The following is a 15,325-nucleotide window of genomic DNA, read 5'->3' as shown; positions in this document are numbered from 1 at the left end:
TGCAGAACAGCATTACCATTTAAAAAAAATTCTTTTCCAAAGAGCACTTCCCAACGATTTTGGCTTAATTGGATTCAAGTAGAAATCTAAGAAAGGAGACCCATCCATTCACTAAAAAAAAAAAAAAAAAAAAAAAGGAGGATACAGACACTGTCCCAAACACTTAGAACAATGTAACAAAATTTACTGACAGAAAATCCGAAGACCAAAGACAGATGGCAGAGCAGAAGACATGAAATGACCTTAAGTCACCTGTCACCTTATCTGAGCCCATAGTCTAAAATGTAGCTATATTTGTCATTTGAACACAAATGAGCATCAGAACTAATTTACAGTAAGTCTAGAATGAAGTACAAAAATGAATATTATGCATGTCAACAGCTAGCTTTACAAAACTGATCTGATCGTGAGGACTGTGCAGGGAAGGTACCTCAATGTTAATTGATAGGATGCCTCTCTTAAAAAAACAAAACAAAAAACTTGATCACCACATCTCCAAATGTGTGGTGATCCCATTAGCAAGAATTCTACACGTAAATCATTCCACACACAAGAGAGACTCATTTATTTGCACTTACTTTTACAAAATACCTGGATTCAAAAAACATGTTTTGGCTCTAATATCAGATATTTTTATTTCCCTAAACCTCTGACTGCCAGAAGCCAGGACTGGATGACAGGGGATGGATCACTCAATAAATTGTCCTGTTCTGTTCATTCCCTCTGAAGCATCTGGCACCATGCAGAAGCCAGGATCATGGGCTAGATGGAGCATTGGGCTGCTCCAGTAGGGCCATTCTTATGTTCTAACAAAAAAAGCTGCTATTGGTACTTATTGAACTTGGTTTTCCAATACATCTAACATTTGAATGGGGTTTTTGACTAAAGGACGAAGGGCCCCCAATACTGTGAGATTATTTACATGAAAACAGTAGGTTTAAAAAGTCCTTTTTGTGTATTCTAATTAGTACTCACTTTTAGAAAATTCTGCCAGGAAATTAAACATACCCACTGCTTACTCTTCTTAAATCTATACTTTAATCTCAATGGCATGAACAGTGAGCAAATTTAATTTTACCAGTTTCCCTGAAAAATCATATGGCTAATTTTGAAGAACTGCACCTTTCTCCATTTCACACATTAAATGAAGTTATAATGCTGAGATACTTGATCCCCATTTCAAATGATACTTTAATCTGGATAGATCTCAGATCTGCCTCCAGCTTTTTTCTTTCTTCAACTTCTTTATTGTATTTTTCTTGGAGTTCTTCAAACTTAGAATCTACAAATTGACAATGAATATTTGCTAATAATCTGGTTCATTTTATTCATAATATCTTTCCTATTCCATTTCTTATGTCTAATATTAGACAAGGGTGATAAAAGCAACAGCCCTCATTAATCTCTAGTGATATTAAGACAACGACTCAAAGGGAGTTCTAAAACCAATAAAACTGAATAGTTCAGGGACTGAAAACTGAGATCTGGAACTCAGTGCCACAATGAAAATGCAACCACTAGACTGAGGGACCAATACCAGGGGTACAAATGTATATTGTAATATGGCCTGAAAGAAGAATTTTTTCCCATCGTTCCCCTAGCATTAACATTCGTTTGTAGCATGACTGAAAAATCAGGCATTGAGATTCAAAGGAGCTTAAAAATAAAAAAAAGTCAGTGGGAGTTGGACACCTAACTTCTTGCTAATGGGACTCACCACACATTTAAAACTCAGCCTAAAGTCACATCACTCAGATTCCTATCTTGCTTCTCTCCACTTCCTTCATAACTGTAGCAGCCACTTTCTCAAGGAACACCATAGCCAGAATGCTTTGCATCTTCCGAAAGCATCTGAAATCTCAGCTTTCAAATGAGAACAAGGACTGATCTCCAAGTCCAGTTAGTCAGGTAGCCAAATGCAAGTCAAATGGCAATACCTTGTTTTAGTGTCCATGAAATTTGTGTGTTTTGTATTGTAGATTCTGAATTTCACAACCCTAAACTCAAGCAAATTGTGCGATGGTACATTGTCACAGTAAGCATTTTGAACTCTGAGCACTTACTACTAAATCCCTCAAGCCCCCGATTCGCCAGCCAGCGAAACTGAATTTCAATTGTTTTTAATGAAAACTTCACCTGAATATTTTGTTGTAGAACATAATTAGTTAGGATGTACATATGTTATGTCCATATTAGTATCTGCATTTGTACCTCCCAAGAATCAAGACAAAGCATGTTCTTGGACTCAAAGCATGCTCCCATAAATTCCTACATATTCACTCATGAGAATTAATTTTCAAATATTGGAAAATTATAGACATTAGCAGATTATAAGCCTAACACATGGTCAGCTGTTTTCTTCATTCACCTTTTGTTTTCTTTTATGCTTTCTAGAGTGACATGTACTTTCAAAGGAATTTAAATTTTATTCAATTGCATACTAGACACAGGGGGGGGGTGTTACCATTGTGATTTTGATTTGGTGTTAAAGGAGCAGCAAAATTCTTCTGTGGTGTACTCCTGAATGATAAGTCTCCTGTAATCAATGTTTGCTAACTTCTTTCAAGTTCAGATTTGTACCTGTTTAAAAGAGAATTCGAAGTGCAATTAGTTACAGAAACAAATAGGGCCCCAATCATACATTAAGAGCCCCAAATGCCAAAATTGCCATTCAGTGTGTTCCTCAAGAAATATAAAATTAGGCATAATAAAGATATATCACTAAAAATAGGATTCTAGATGACAATACGACACCTTCAAATAAATATCGGAATCTGTACTTTCACTTCTAGTGATATTGGGTTGTTGTTTAAATTTGTTCTTATATGAAAGAGACAATTTGTTTATATTTTATATATACACTCAAGGTTTAATATTTCAGAAGACTGAAAACTAAAAGAATTATACACAAAAAGGACACATGGATGAACAGCAATTACAATGATTATCCAGTCACAGCTCTGATAAAGCTCCCTCTGCTGGATATTCACAAGACTGCTGTGTTTGGGTCCCAATATGCTTGATTTGTGCACTTAAGCTACTCTTGGCCTGAATAGGCTGCAGCAACTGCCTTTTCCCTTTGCTTCTCTGGTACACTTCCAGGGAACAGGCTCCTAGTTCCACTTCCCAGAAATAGGACCACACTACCTAGCTGTCTTAAGCACCCAGGCCAGCACTGACCCCGCAGACTTAAACACACCCTTTTCCCAAAGCTTCAACATTGTGGGCACTATGGGTACACAGTTCACCTCTTCAATGATATGTAGTAGTTGAAAACAGACAGACTTTACAAGGGTTCCCAAAAACCACTCTCTGTTGGCAAGCACAAGTAGTATACAGATCTGGACAAAAAATAATAAAACCCTATACACAATTCCCTGCCTCAATTTCCTCACCACTCTTAGAGCATTCTTTGGACTTAGGTCAGTCCTCTAGTTCAGGATTCTTCCTGTCTCTGCCCTCCTGCACATGGTTTCTCCCCTGAATCATGGAGTATCTGTAGTTTTTTCTCCTTGCCCCCTCCCCAGGGTTCGTTAGAAACCCTCTTATTATCTCCCCCTTCTTTGTCAGGTGACTCCCAATCAGCCTCATCAGCTAATGAAAGTACCTTACCACAGATTCTGTTGCTTAGTTACCATCACTCCTAGAATTCAGATTTTGAAAAACTAGTTTAGCCTGGATGGTAGCCCTTGCTTTGTCCCAGGCTGCTCCATTTAAATGATCATCAAAGTTTAACAGCCTATCACTGATAGCCCCATGCCCCCACCACTTGGAATTTTAGTCCAAGATGGAAGTAAAAAGACAGAGGCTAAAAGACCCACATTCAAAATGGAGTTTGCAGTCTGACACAGGGTCTCCTATATCAAACAATTTGTAAACTGTACATAGGCAGATTCCCCAAATGTTCATAATTAAATTGTTTTATTAAAAGTCCATTTTATGAAGCTACTGCTGTATGTACAACAATCCCCCTAAGAGTCTGTAGAGGGTCCGGACTCACCCCTGCAGCGCCTCCTGCTGGTCGTCTCAGGAATTAGCTCTTCCAGCATCCTGGAGCGCCCCCTACAGGCCAGTGGTCCACCAGTCCTCTGGCCCCCATGTCCCTCCTGGACCCCGGTGCCCTTTTATCTGGGGTGCTGCCCCCTGGCAGTACACCCCTCAGTACTAGGGTCTCCCTTTCCAGGGAACCCCCACCCACTATCCCTACCTCACCTCAGAATAAGGCCACTGCCAGTCACCAACTAGCCCCCACTACCTGGGGCAGACTGCAGTACAGGCCACTCATCACAGGCAAGGTTGTGTTTGGACCTGCTGCCTTGGCCTACCTATGGGCTGCCCTCTGCAACCCCCAGTACCCCTTGGCCTCCTACTAGGCCGCAGCCTGGGGCTATCCAGGCTGGACCTCCCAGCTCCTCAGCCTCTCCCCAGCCCTGCTCCACCCAGGTACTCTGTCTTAGCTCCCTGCAGCCAGGCCTTCTCTCTCTGAAGGCAGAGAGAGACTGCTGAGCTTCTGGCTCCCAGCCTTTTATATAGAGCCAGCTGAGGCCTGATTGGGGCCTGGCCCAGCTGCTTCCCCAATCAGCCCAACTTAGCAGCTCCCAGCCACAACCTCCCCCCAAGGCTGTTTTAGGCCCTTCAGGGCAGGAGCAGGGTAAGCAGCCCGCTACACACACCCCTGGGTGGAGGGGATCTTGAGGTGGGGGAGTGTCTATCTTCCCAGCACCCCTCTCAGCTGAGCCCACAGGAAGTCTCTCTCCTGCCACAGGCTCTCCAGTGTTTGGAACAGCCTGCTCACTTGCTCCTCTGTCTGGGTCCCCACAGTAGCTCTCTCAGCTCCCCCATGGGATCCCAGGTTTGTCTGGGGCCTCCCTGTCCCAGACAATCCCCTTTCTAGGGCCCTGGTCATCACCACCCCCTCCTTCAGGGCAGTCTTGGACCCGGCCCAGTCCTGCGGCCTCCCCCTCCTTCTCTGGGGGCCAGGCCGCTTTCCCCAGCACCCCTTGTGGCACAGGAGGCACAGCCAGTGCTCACCCCTGTCCACCTCAGGGCTAGCCTGGGCCCTGCAAGTCCAGTGAGGGCACTCCCTCTTCCTGTGCCCAGGCTCCTCACAGGCCCAACAAGTTTGGAGCCCCCCTGTTAGCTTTACAGGGGGCTCTCGCCTAGGTCCATCGTGTCCCAGGTGGAGCTCCCCACAGGAGCAACAGTTCCTCAGCCTTGGCACCGGCCTCCTCCCCAAGGTGCCTGGCCCCCAATGAGTGCCTTGTGCCCTCCCCCGCAGCAGCTGAAGCAGCCCCGCTTGCTGCTCGGCAAGACGGGCCACACAGGCTCTCCAATAATAGTCCTTCATTTCTTCTCCACTCTCTGATTGCTCAAGGCTCTGCTCTGGGCAATAGTCCACAGTCCTTGCACTTGCCCCTTGTGTCAGGGGCGGACCGCTATGCCTACATTCTCCACCACGTGTAGAGGAGGTCCGGACTCACCCCTGCAGCACCTCCTGCTGGTCATCTCGGGAATTAGCTCTTCCAGCATCCTGGAGCACCCCCTGCAGGCCAGTGGTCCACCTGTCCTCTGGCCCCCATGTCCCTGCCGGACCCTGGTGCCCTTTTATTTGGGGTGCTGCCCCCTGGCAGTACACCCCTCAGTACTAGGGTCTCCCCTTTCCAGGGAACCCCCACCCACTATCCCTACCTCACCTCAGAATAAGGCCACTGCCAGTCACCATCTAGCCTCCACTCCCTGGGGCAGACAGCAGTACAGGCCACTCATCACAGGCAAGGTTGTGTTTGGACCTGCTGCCTTGGCCTACCTATGGGCTGCCCTCTGCAACCCCCAGTACCCCTTGGCCTCCTACTAGGCCGCAGCCTGGGGCTATCCAGGCTGGACCTCCCAGCTCCTCAGCCTTTCCCCAGCCGTGCTCCACCCAGGTATTCTGTCTTCGCTCCCTGCAGCCAAGCTCTTCTCTCTCTCTGAAGGCAGAGAGGCTGCTGGCTCCCAGCCTTTTATATAGAGCCAGCTGAGGCCTGATTGGGGCGTGGCCCAGCTGCAGCTGCTTCCCCAATCAGCCCAGCTTAGCAGCTCCCAGACACAACCTTCCCCCAGGGCTGTTTTAGGCCCTTCAGGGCAGGAGCGGGGTAAGCAGCCCGCTACAGGGTCATATAACCTCCAAACTCTTTAACTTTATCACTCTCATTAATATAATATAGAGTGTTAGGTGAAGACTTTCAAGCCTGTCTCTCTAAAAAGTTGCACTAGAAAGTCGCAGTGGTAAAAATTCTGTTGTCATGGTGACACTGCCAAAACTATTTTGGTAAAGTGTATTTTACACTCTGCCACTTCTGCTGGCATGATGTCTACATAGCATTGAATTGTATTGGCAAAAACATGCTGCACTCTGGATAGGCATTCTAGTGTTATATTCCCAAAGACTCAGCATTCAAAGACTCAACTGAGTCTAACTGGAAAATAAATGCAGAGGCTATTCATGGGACAACCACATTTGGTGGAGTGGGAGTTTTGAGCCTGTCTAATGAGTGGTGGGACAATCAGTGGTTCTAGAACATTTAGACGCAGAAGTTCATTCCTAGAGTTGCATGCTCAGCTCACCCCACTCCCCCAGCACAGAAACAGCAAGGCGAGAGCTGCCCTTACAGTGGGGAAACAAGTGGTGATTGCCCTATGGAATCTTACAACACCAGTTTGCTATCAATTAGTGGGGTAATCAATTTGGTGTTACAAAAAAAGATCAATGGTAAGGAAACTCATCATTGAGGTATGCAAGACAAAAAAGCATCCCCATTCTGTGCTCCCCCTTCTCAGCTTCTGAGCATATTAAAAAAAGGTACCTTCAAAATTTATGCAGGCCTTGGTAGATCAGAAGGGACACGTTACTGACAAACACTGGCTGGTTCAGAGAAATTCAGGACAACCACGGCTTTAGAAACACTGTGCTTTTTGACATATTGAAAGCAGACTCCCTACTCCATCCAACTGGAATTAATGACATTTCTGTGCCGATCATAGTTTATGGAAACTGCCTACCCTTAATTCTCTGGCTTAAGAAACCATATACTAGCAAGCTAGACAGAAGCAAGGAAAGATTTGACTCTCACCTGTGCAGCTGAAGAAGGAATGTGAAGTGGGCAGAGTTGGAAGACAACAGGATAGGTGGAGGGGTCTCATGCCAAAGCTCCATATCAACAAGTAAAACATTCTCAGTTCTTATGCAATGCACAGCATGAAGCACTATCTGAGAGACCCTATTGCCAGGGTGGATGAGTGAGGTGGACGGGCTGGATCTAAAATAGGCTAGCTAACAGATGCATTGCTAACACAGTTCAGGTAAAGGAAGCTTTAAAAGCTTACTTCGACAGTAGGTAATAGCCTAACCCTGTTTCTATGAAGCTATTAATAGAACAGGTGTGTTTTTTGTGATATACATTACTTTTAAGGAATTTGTTATTGAAGTATGGAAAATTGACAGTTTCTATGACCATCAGCATAGTACAGGTGGTGTATTTCTAGACTCAATAAAGGCTAGCACTTCTGTAATATACATGCATTGACTTTTTTTTTTTAAGAGGTATGGAAGCCTTTCTGGTTATATTACTTTCTAGCACTGCAATACCAAAAAGTCACAATAAAGTTGCACCAACTTTCAAGTATGTACGTTATTACCACCACGGCATGCTAGACATACAAAAAAAAAGATAACTTATAATTGACTTTACTAGCTATATAACTTGACTAGGTACAAGTACAACATGCAGACTGGATGTCAGTGCATCACGGATGACTGTACGTGTAATCAAAGTTCTTTGTTCCCTGACATGTTGTCCATGGGAGTAGAATACACCGGGAACTGACATAAGGGGATGAGGGGGCCAAATCCCTGCCAACACCCTATATTTATCCATGCTTTGGAGTGGGTGAACTAATGCAGTGAGATTCTTAATCAATAATTGATCAACAATTCATTTGAGCAGCTGGGTCAGCAGCAGCAGCATTTATATTTGATTTTTGTCCTCCCTCTACCCCTTCAGCAGCTGTTCACACCCCTGCCTTATTGCCCTTGCATTTCACTTTTAGACCTGCATAACCTCACAGAGCATGTCCTTCTCTGTGCGCTTTCTCTTGGCTCTGACAGTGACCAGACAGCTGTGGAGGTGTTAGGGAGACTCTTGAGGAGAGCCCCACTATCAAGGTTAGTGATAAACACAGAACTGTTAGGTGGAGAGGAAGGGAGGCAGCCTTCCCTGACATAACTGTTGCAGCTACTCAGATTTTCCCACTCTGTACAGCATAACTATGTGGATTGCCACCAAATTACTAAGGCATAATGAGTGCTAGACCTTACATGAAGAGTAGATCAGGGTTTCTTAACCCAATGCCTTTGGGGGGGGGGGGATGGGGTTCATTCTGATATAGAAAAAGGATAGTATTTCATAAAGACAACTGCACTTATTTCAGGAAGTCATGCTCCTTGATGATCCCAAAGTGACAAAGAAAGAGCTGTTTAAGAGGCCTTAGTCTGCCCATGGAAGTATGCAGCCATGCTGTTTTCTGCAATAATGCCCCTCAGAGGTCCTGGCAAAGTGGCACGGGGATGTGCCATATCACGGTGGGCTGGCCAAAGCGTATCTTCAACATAATGTTTGGGCAAGTCTTACGTACTACTCACTGATAAAAAGTTCTGTGAAATTGTGCCCACAAACCAGCAAGCTTTGTGTGTAAAAATTAACAGGCTGCTCTGTCTGTACCTCAAAGTACCGCAAGACACCAACTGATGGAGTGCCAACTGATGTGTGTTTGCTTGCTTCCGTTCTCGGCCTCTGCTATTGATGCAGTTAGAACCTTCCCAGTAAAAATCGTTTTCAGTACACTGGTCTGTCTTTTTGAGAGGAAGATATGATTATAATGTGGACACTAGATCTGGACTTGGGTACAGCTCCTGATAGAAACTAGGTGAGGGGCAGATCAATTTGGGAGGGTTGAGAATGTAAAAACCCGAACCAGAGTGTCTGTTACGGGCGACTGACAAAGTGGGGAATGTGAAGTAATGGCTGACTGTTTGCAGCCACAGTGGGAGGTTATGTGGAGGATATATGGGAAACACCACCTCACTGTCTGGCAAGAACTGACAATGTAAGCACACAAGTATGCATTTGCCAAAAGTTAGGGCGTATCAGCAGACAAAAGTTTATTTAATGCGATAATCACTTTCACCTACCATAATCTCCCTTCACCCAAGGAGGAAACATATTGGTGCATGTCATGGCTAGGTATGAAATAGCCCCTGGCTGTCACCCGCCTTGCTGTATCCCTCCTTGTTGTCCCCTTCCTGGTCAGGGCCAGATACCTTTTGCTCATCCATTGCTCCAGGGAGGGATTTCTTTCTCCTCACCAGAACACACAGAGTATCTACAGAGTTAAAGGGAGGAGGTAAGGTCCTTCCAGAATATAGCACCCAGCTCACTATGAGAGAGGTCATGCAGGTGGCTCCAAAATTTCTCTTTTCTTCACCTTCTGGTACCACTGCCTCAGCTCCTTTTCCTTTGTGTGGCAGTGAAACCCCTCTCTGACCACTTTATTTAGAAGCCTAAACGTTGTAGGAGCAGGATTTTATATAGCACTATAAGAATTAATGTATGATTTGATTTCATCCTGCTAGCCACCCTTTTTGAATAGCAGAAAGAAATGATCCTCTGGGACTATGAGATTCTGTTTTCCCATATGCATTACAGATTGGGCCCTCTTTAGCTCTTTGTTTTAAGATTTAGTTAGTAAGAGACAGGATTCTGTATTGTGTCTATGTTAAGTAGATTAGAGGAACATTGAAGGCCTGGGTCTCAAGGTAAATTGTCTTGGTTATTGATTGTAAACCTTAGCAAGGTTTAATTTGCAATACCTTTTTGCTCGATATAAAATACTACTGTTTATATTCCCAATCTGTTTGAGTGAGTAAGGAATGTATGCATTAGGAAAAGATAAGGTGGGAAGGCCATTGTTAAGCAGATGGTCAAGAAAGGAGGAGCGAAGACACTTATCGAGATTTGTTGATGCCAAAGAACCATCAACGCGTCTCCATGGTTGAGGAAGGGCAAATTGACAACCCTGAGGTGAAGGCTGGCACCCCTAAGGACAACTGATTAAATCGGAACCAGGACAGGATGACCCTCTCGGAGGTGTATTGGAATGTTTACATCAAAAGATACACCAATTAAGAAGTAACCCGGTCACAAACTGACACAGCAATATCCATAGACTTCAACAAAGAAAAAGGACTATAAGAACAGGGTGCTTGGCCATAAGACTTTGGGGGTTCGTCTTGCCACACTCCCGGAGCATTGGATCGCGACCGACAGAGCCCTGCTCCCCTCTGCGACCAATCTGGCTGGCCACTAGATTGATCCAGACTCTGGACTGATAACTATAAACATCAACTGGCAGGACTGTGTGCATGGTATGTGTGTGTGAGAGAGACAGGGCCGGCTCCAGGCACCAGCCGAGCAAGCTGGTGCTTGGGGCGGCAGCTTGTAGGAGGCGGCATTCCGCCCAATCCTAGGGTGGCACGGCCGCTTTTTTTGTTTGTTTGTTTGTTCCGCTCCGGCCGCCCTGTAGGGGGCAGCGGCGCAGAGGACGGGAGCGCCCTGCAGGGCAGCCCGCGTCCTTCCCTCCCAGCCGACCGGAGTGGTGCGGAGCCTCCCGGCAGGGGGCACGGTGGGAGGGGCCACGTGGCAGCGCCCCGCTGAAGCCCTGGCCGCCCCCCTTCTCTCTCTCTCCCCCCCGCTCCCTCCCCCTGCCCCCGCTAGCCGGGGCACATCTGCAGGGCAGGGAGTCCCCCTGCACCCTGGCTCTGGCCACGCCGCAGGTTGGTTTTTTTTGCTTGGGGTGGCCAGAAAGCCAGAGCCGGCCCTGGTGAGAGAGATTGAAAAGCATATTCAAGCATTGTATTCTCAATAAATGCGGCGTGCTGCCTTCTTCCCTATAAAGATCCCTTGTGCTTCTTATAAGTATAACAACGTGGGACTCAGGAACCTTGTTTTAGGCACCCAGGTTTGAAAATTTTGGCCACAAACTCAAACTTCTATTTAAATATGGAGTACAGTTAAAGTAAGATAAAGTGGACAAAGACAGTAATTTGTCAGTCATTTACATGTCTAAGCAAAATAATACTTAAATGGGATAACAGCCACACTTCAGTTAAAGCAGAACAGTTTGGTCTCACCTTTTAAGTTCCTGTTCTAGTCTTTCAATTTGTTTCTTGCTTGAAGTTAGTTGTCCCGCTTGATAATTAACTTGTGATTCTTTTACTTGAAGATCATGTGAAATTTTCTGCTTTGTTTTCTCAAGATTATCACACAATTCCATCAAGCTCTGGTTTTCTCTTTTTAGTGTTGCTCCTTCATTTTCAACCTAATTTGATTAGTCAATTATTATATATATATATATATATATATTAAGATTTTGATCAAGCCTGGGAATACACATCTTTATTCAGAGTGAAGCGTGGAGAGCACTTACAAAATAAACAATTTCTGCTTTATAAAAAAGTGGTATTTGAATATTTTTATTCACTACATTTCAAAGCCCTGACAGCACTGAAAATTTTAGTTACACGCAAAGCTATATTGCTATTCTACCAATGTCCATATCGCAAGGCTTCCCTGTGTAACATTTAAAATCAAAATACATAGTCACCACAAGTCATTTAATTTCCACCTAGGTATTAATATTAAAACAATTTCTCTAATCAGTGGCCCCACACCTGTTCTTGGAAGAGTTTATTGGCTATAAAAAGCACCTATCCAGACCAGTAAAGTGCTTACAGCCCTTGCACATCATCAGAAGAGCTAAACTTAAAAGCCATATGACTCTGATCATCATCTTGCTCCTCTCCCTTCAAATCTGTCAATGTTAGCAACCAGTATTTCCAGAATGACTAGAGTAAGAGATCAATGCTCAAGTTGCGTTTCCTCAAGATAGCAGCTGGAACAGCCATGTCTGATTTGAAGGAGGGATGCAAGATAGTAATCAGAATAATGCAATTTCAAGATCCTCTCTCTCATGATCTGTGTTGCGTTATGTAGCATTGGAAAACAGATTTGATATCCCCAGCCTTTGCAAGGTATACGGCATGCATTCCTATCCCTGACAGTTTATGAGATATTGGACTTAGAATGGTCCCAAAGAAGTACTACCAGAGCAAGAGGCCAGTGACAGTTTAAGACTGAATACACAGCAAGGCCTGGATAGTGGGCTAGTGTCATTTTCCTTCACTACTTTACACAGGTGTCAATCACCGCTCACAGGGTGAGTATTAGCACAAAAACTGTTAGTGAATAGTCTACATTTTACTGGTATGTCAATTTTTTGATGGCAGCAATGACGTTATGCAGATATTAATCTTATCAGCTATAAACCTAGGTGTTACGGCTTTTTTGTGACTAAAGCCCTGATTAAATTGGAAGCTCTGTACCTAAGAGTTATGTCCTTTTAGCTCAAGTGATAGCAGTCTGTGCTACAATGATGAAGGTCTGGGGTTCAAACTATGCTGATGATGCATAAGTGGGGGATTATTACTGTTGTACATAATATTTTTAAATGTTTAAGTCAAGATTTCTCTAAAAGATCTGCTCTGGGAATTATTTCTGGGAGGTTCTGTGACTTGTGTTATATAAAAGATCAGAACGGATGATCACAGTGGTCCCTTCTGGCCTAAGAATCTATGAAAATAAAAGCAGCAATTTTTAATAAGCCATTACAACAGAACGTACTCCAATATTTTAAAACCACCACGCTCATATAGACAAGTTGGTGTAAATTCTGAATGAGCCTGTTGTTGGGTACAAAAAAAGTTGAGCTAATCGTTCACAAAATACCAATGAGTATCTGATATGAGAAACTGGGCACAAATTATCAACATGACAATTTCGGTAAAATTATATTTTTATATAGTGTTCACAGATGTCCATTTGTAGAAATAATTTGTTTTACAAAGCACCCTGTACAATCAATTTATCAAAACAATTTACATAAAGGTATTTTTTTTTAATTTTACTTTTTCCACTGTGCCTCATAAGATTAACGTTTGCACAGCATTCTAGCCACATTGTATAAGTGACTGTTTGCTATTACCGTAGCACCTAGGAGCCCTCATCATGGACCAGTACCCCACTGTGTTAGGCGCTGTACAAATAGAACAAAAAGACGGTCCCTACTCCAAAGAGCTTACAATTTAAGTACAAGACAAGAAAAAAGGGGAGAGTACAAGGAAACAATGAGACAACATTGGTCACTGGGATAGGCAGCTTGCGTACTGAGACCACAGCTTGTCAAGTTTTTTGTAGGCATCACAGCAAAGGAGAGTTGTAAGGAGGACTTTGAAAGAAGATGAGGTGACTTTGCAGATGGTTATGGGGGGCTCTTCCCAAGCATAAGTTGACAGTCAGCATGGGAGAAAACACAAAGGTGCATGTTTAAAAATTTAACAAAATTTATGTGTTATGGGCCAGTCAGAGGCGGGAGTTGACATTTCAATAGTGAATGAAAAAAAGGATGCCTAGGTTGGGGTAGGCCATGAAGGAGCTAGGCAGTGAAGACAAGCAGCTTGTTTGTTGCAATAGAGAATGGAGGGGCGCCGAGAGAGGTGACATAGTCAAAGTGACAGGCAGGGGAATCTTTGCAGCAGCACTCTGAATGGATATGAACAGAACAAAATTGTATTAAAAGTTACATGGTGCATTAAGACTATGACCTTCTGCTTCTGCTTTTGCAAAGCTGCCTCCAGCGATTCAAGCTGAAACTGTCTTTGCTGTCGTTCTTTTTTAAGCTTGTCTAGTTGACTTTCAAGCTCTTGAATCTTCTGAAGGGCCCTCGTGGAAAGGCCTTTTACCACTCTTCCACAACCCAGCTCATTTTATATCAGCTTTTTTCCTTAATACAAAGTGTACATCACTGAACCTGAATCACACAAACTTGTAAAGACTTTGGACAAGTCATAGAATCATAGAATATCAGGGTTGGAAGGGACCTCAGGAGGTCATTTAGTCCAACCCCCTGCTCAGAGCAGAACCAATTCCCAACTAAATCATCCCAGCCAGGGCTTTGTCAAGCCTGACCTTAAAAACCTCCAAGGAAGGTGATTCCACCACCTCCCTAAGTAACCCATTCCAGTGCTTCACCACCTCCTAGTGAAAAAGTTTTTCCTACTATCCAACCTAAACCTCCCCCACTGCAACTTGAGACCATTACTCCTTGTTCTGTCATCTGTTACCACAGAGAACAGTCTAGATCCATTCTCTTTGGAACCCCCTTTCAGGTAGTTGAAAGCAGCTATCAAATCCCCCCTCATTCTTCTCTTCTGCAAACTAAACAATCCCAGTTCCCTCAGCCTCTCCTCATAAGTCATGTGCTCCAGCCCCCTAATCATTTTTGTTGCCCTCCGCTGGACTCTTTCCAATTTTTCCACATCCTCCTTGTAGTGTGGGGCCCAAAACTGGACACAGTACTCCAGATGAAGCCTCACTAATGTCGAATAGAGGGGAATGATCATGTCCCTCGATCTGCTGGCAATGCCCCTACTTATACAGCCCAAAATGCCGTTAGCCTTCTTGGCAACAAGGGCACACTGTTGACTCATATCCAGCTTCTCATCCACTGTAACCCCTAGGTCCTTTTCTGCAGAACTGCTGCCTAGCCATTCGGTCCCTAGTCTGTAGCAGCGCATGGGATTCTTCCGTCCTAGGGCAGAACTCTGCACTTGTCCTTGTTGAACCTCATCAGGTTTCTTTTGGCCCAATCCTCTAATTGGTCTAGGTCCCTCTGTATCCTATCCCTACCCTCCAGCTTATCTACCACTCCTCCCAGTTTAGTGTCATCTGCAAACTTGCTGAGAGTGCAGTCCACGCCATCCTCCAGATCATTAATGAAGATATTGAACAAAACCGGCCCCAGGACTGACACTTGGGGCACTCCGCTTGATACCAGCTGCCAATTAGACATGGAGCCAAGTCATCCAAGGTGGCACCAGAAAAAGAGAGAACATCCTACCAGCAGACCAAATTGCTCACCATTTGCTACACAGAAAGAAGTTTTCTTACAACAGTTGACAGCAGTCACAAGAAAAAACAGTGCAACAGGAGTCAGCAGATGCTAAACAAAGATCTGCACACAAACAAACAGGTTTCCAAGGAGGAGTGTGCACAAGAGGGCTTGAGAAACAGTGACCTGCTGGCACTTGCTATGGAGTGTCTGCCGCAAATCTATTCCTACTGGCCAGTACACTATGCAGGCTGGGGCCAGCACAGCACACTCCCTGTGAGCACAG

General features: G+C 44.5%; 1 pseudogene; it reads right to left on the bottom strand.

Annotated features, from left to right (window-relative positions):
- Positions 1-1,133: 1,133 nt before the first annotated feature.
- Positions 1,134-13,914, bottom strand: LOC135876294 (centromere protein F-like; annotated as a pseudogene).
- Between the last annotated feature and the right edge of the window lie 1,411 nt (positions 13,915-15,325).

This window comes from Emys orbicularis, chromosome 3 (genome assembly GCF_028017835.1).
Source record: "Emys orbicularis isolate rEmyOrb1 chromosome 3, rEmyOrb1.hap1, whole genome shotgun sequence".
NCBI lineage: Eukaryota > Metazoa > Chordata > Testudines > Emydidae > Emys > Emys orbicularis.
This window is presented reverse-complemented; position numbering and strand designations above follow the sequence as displayed.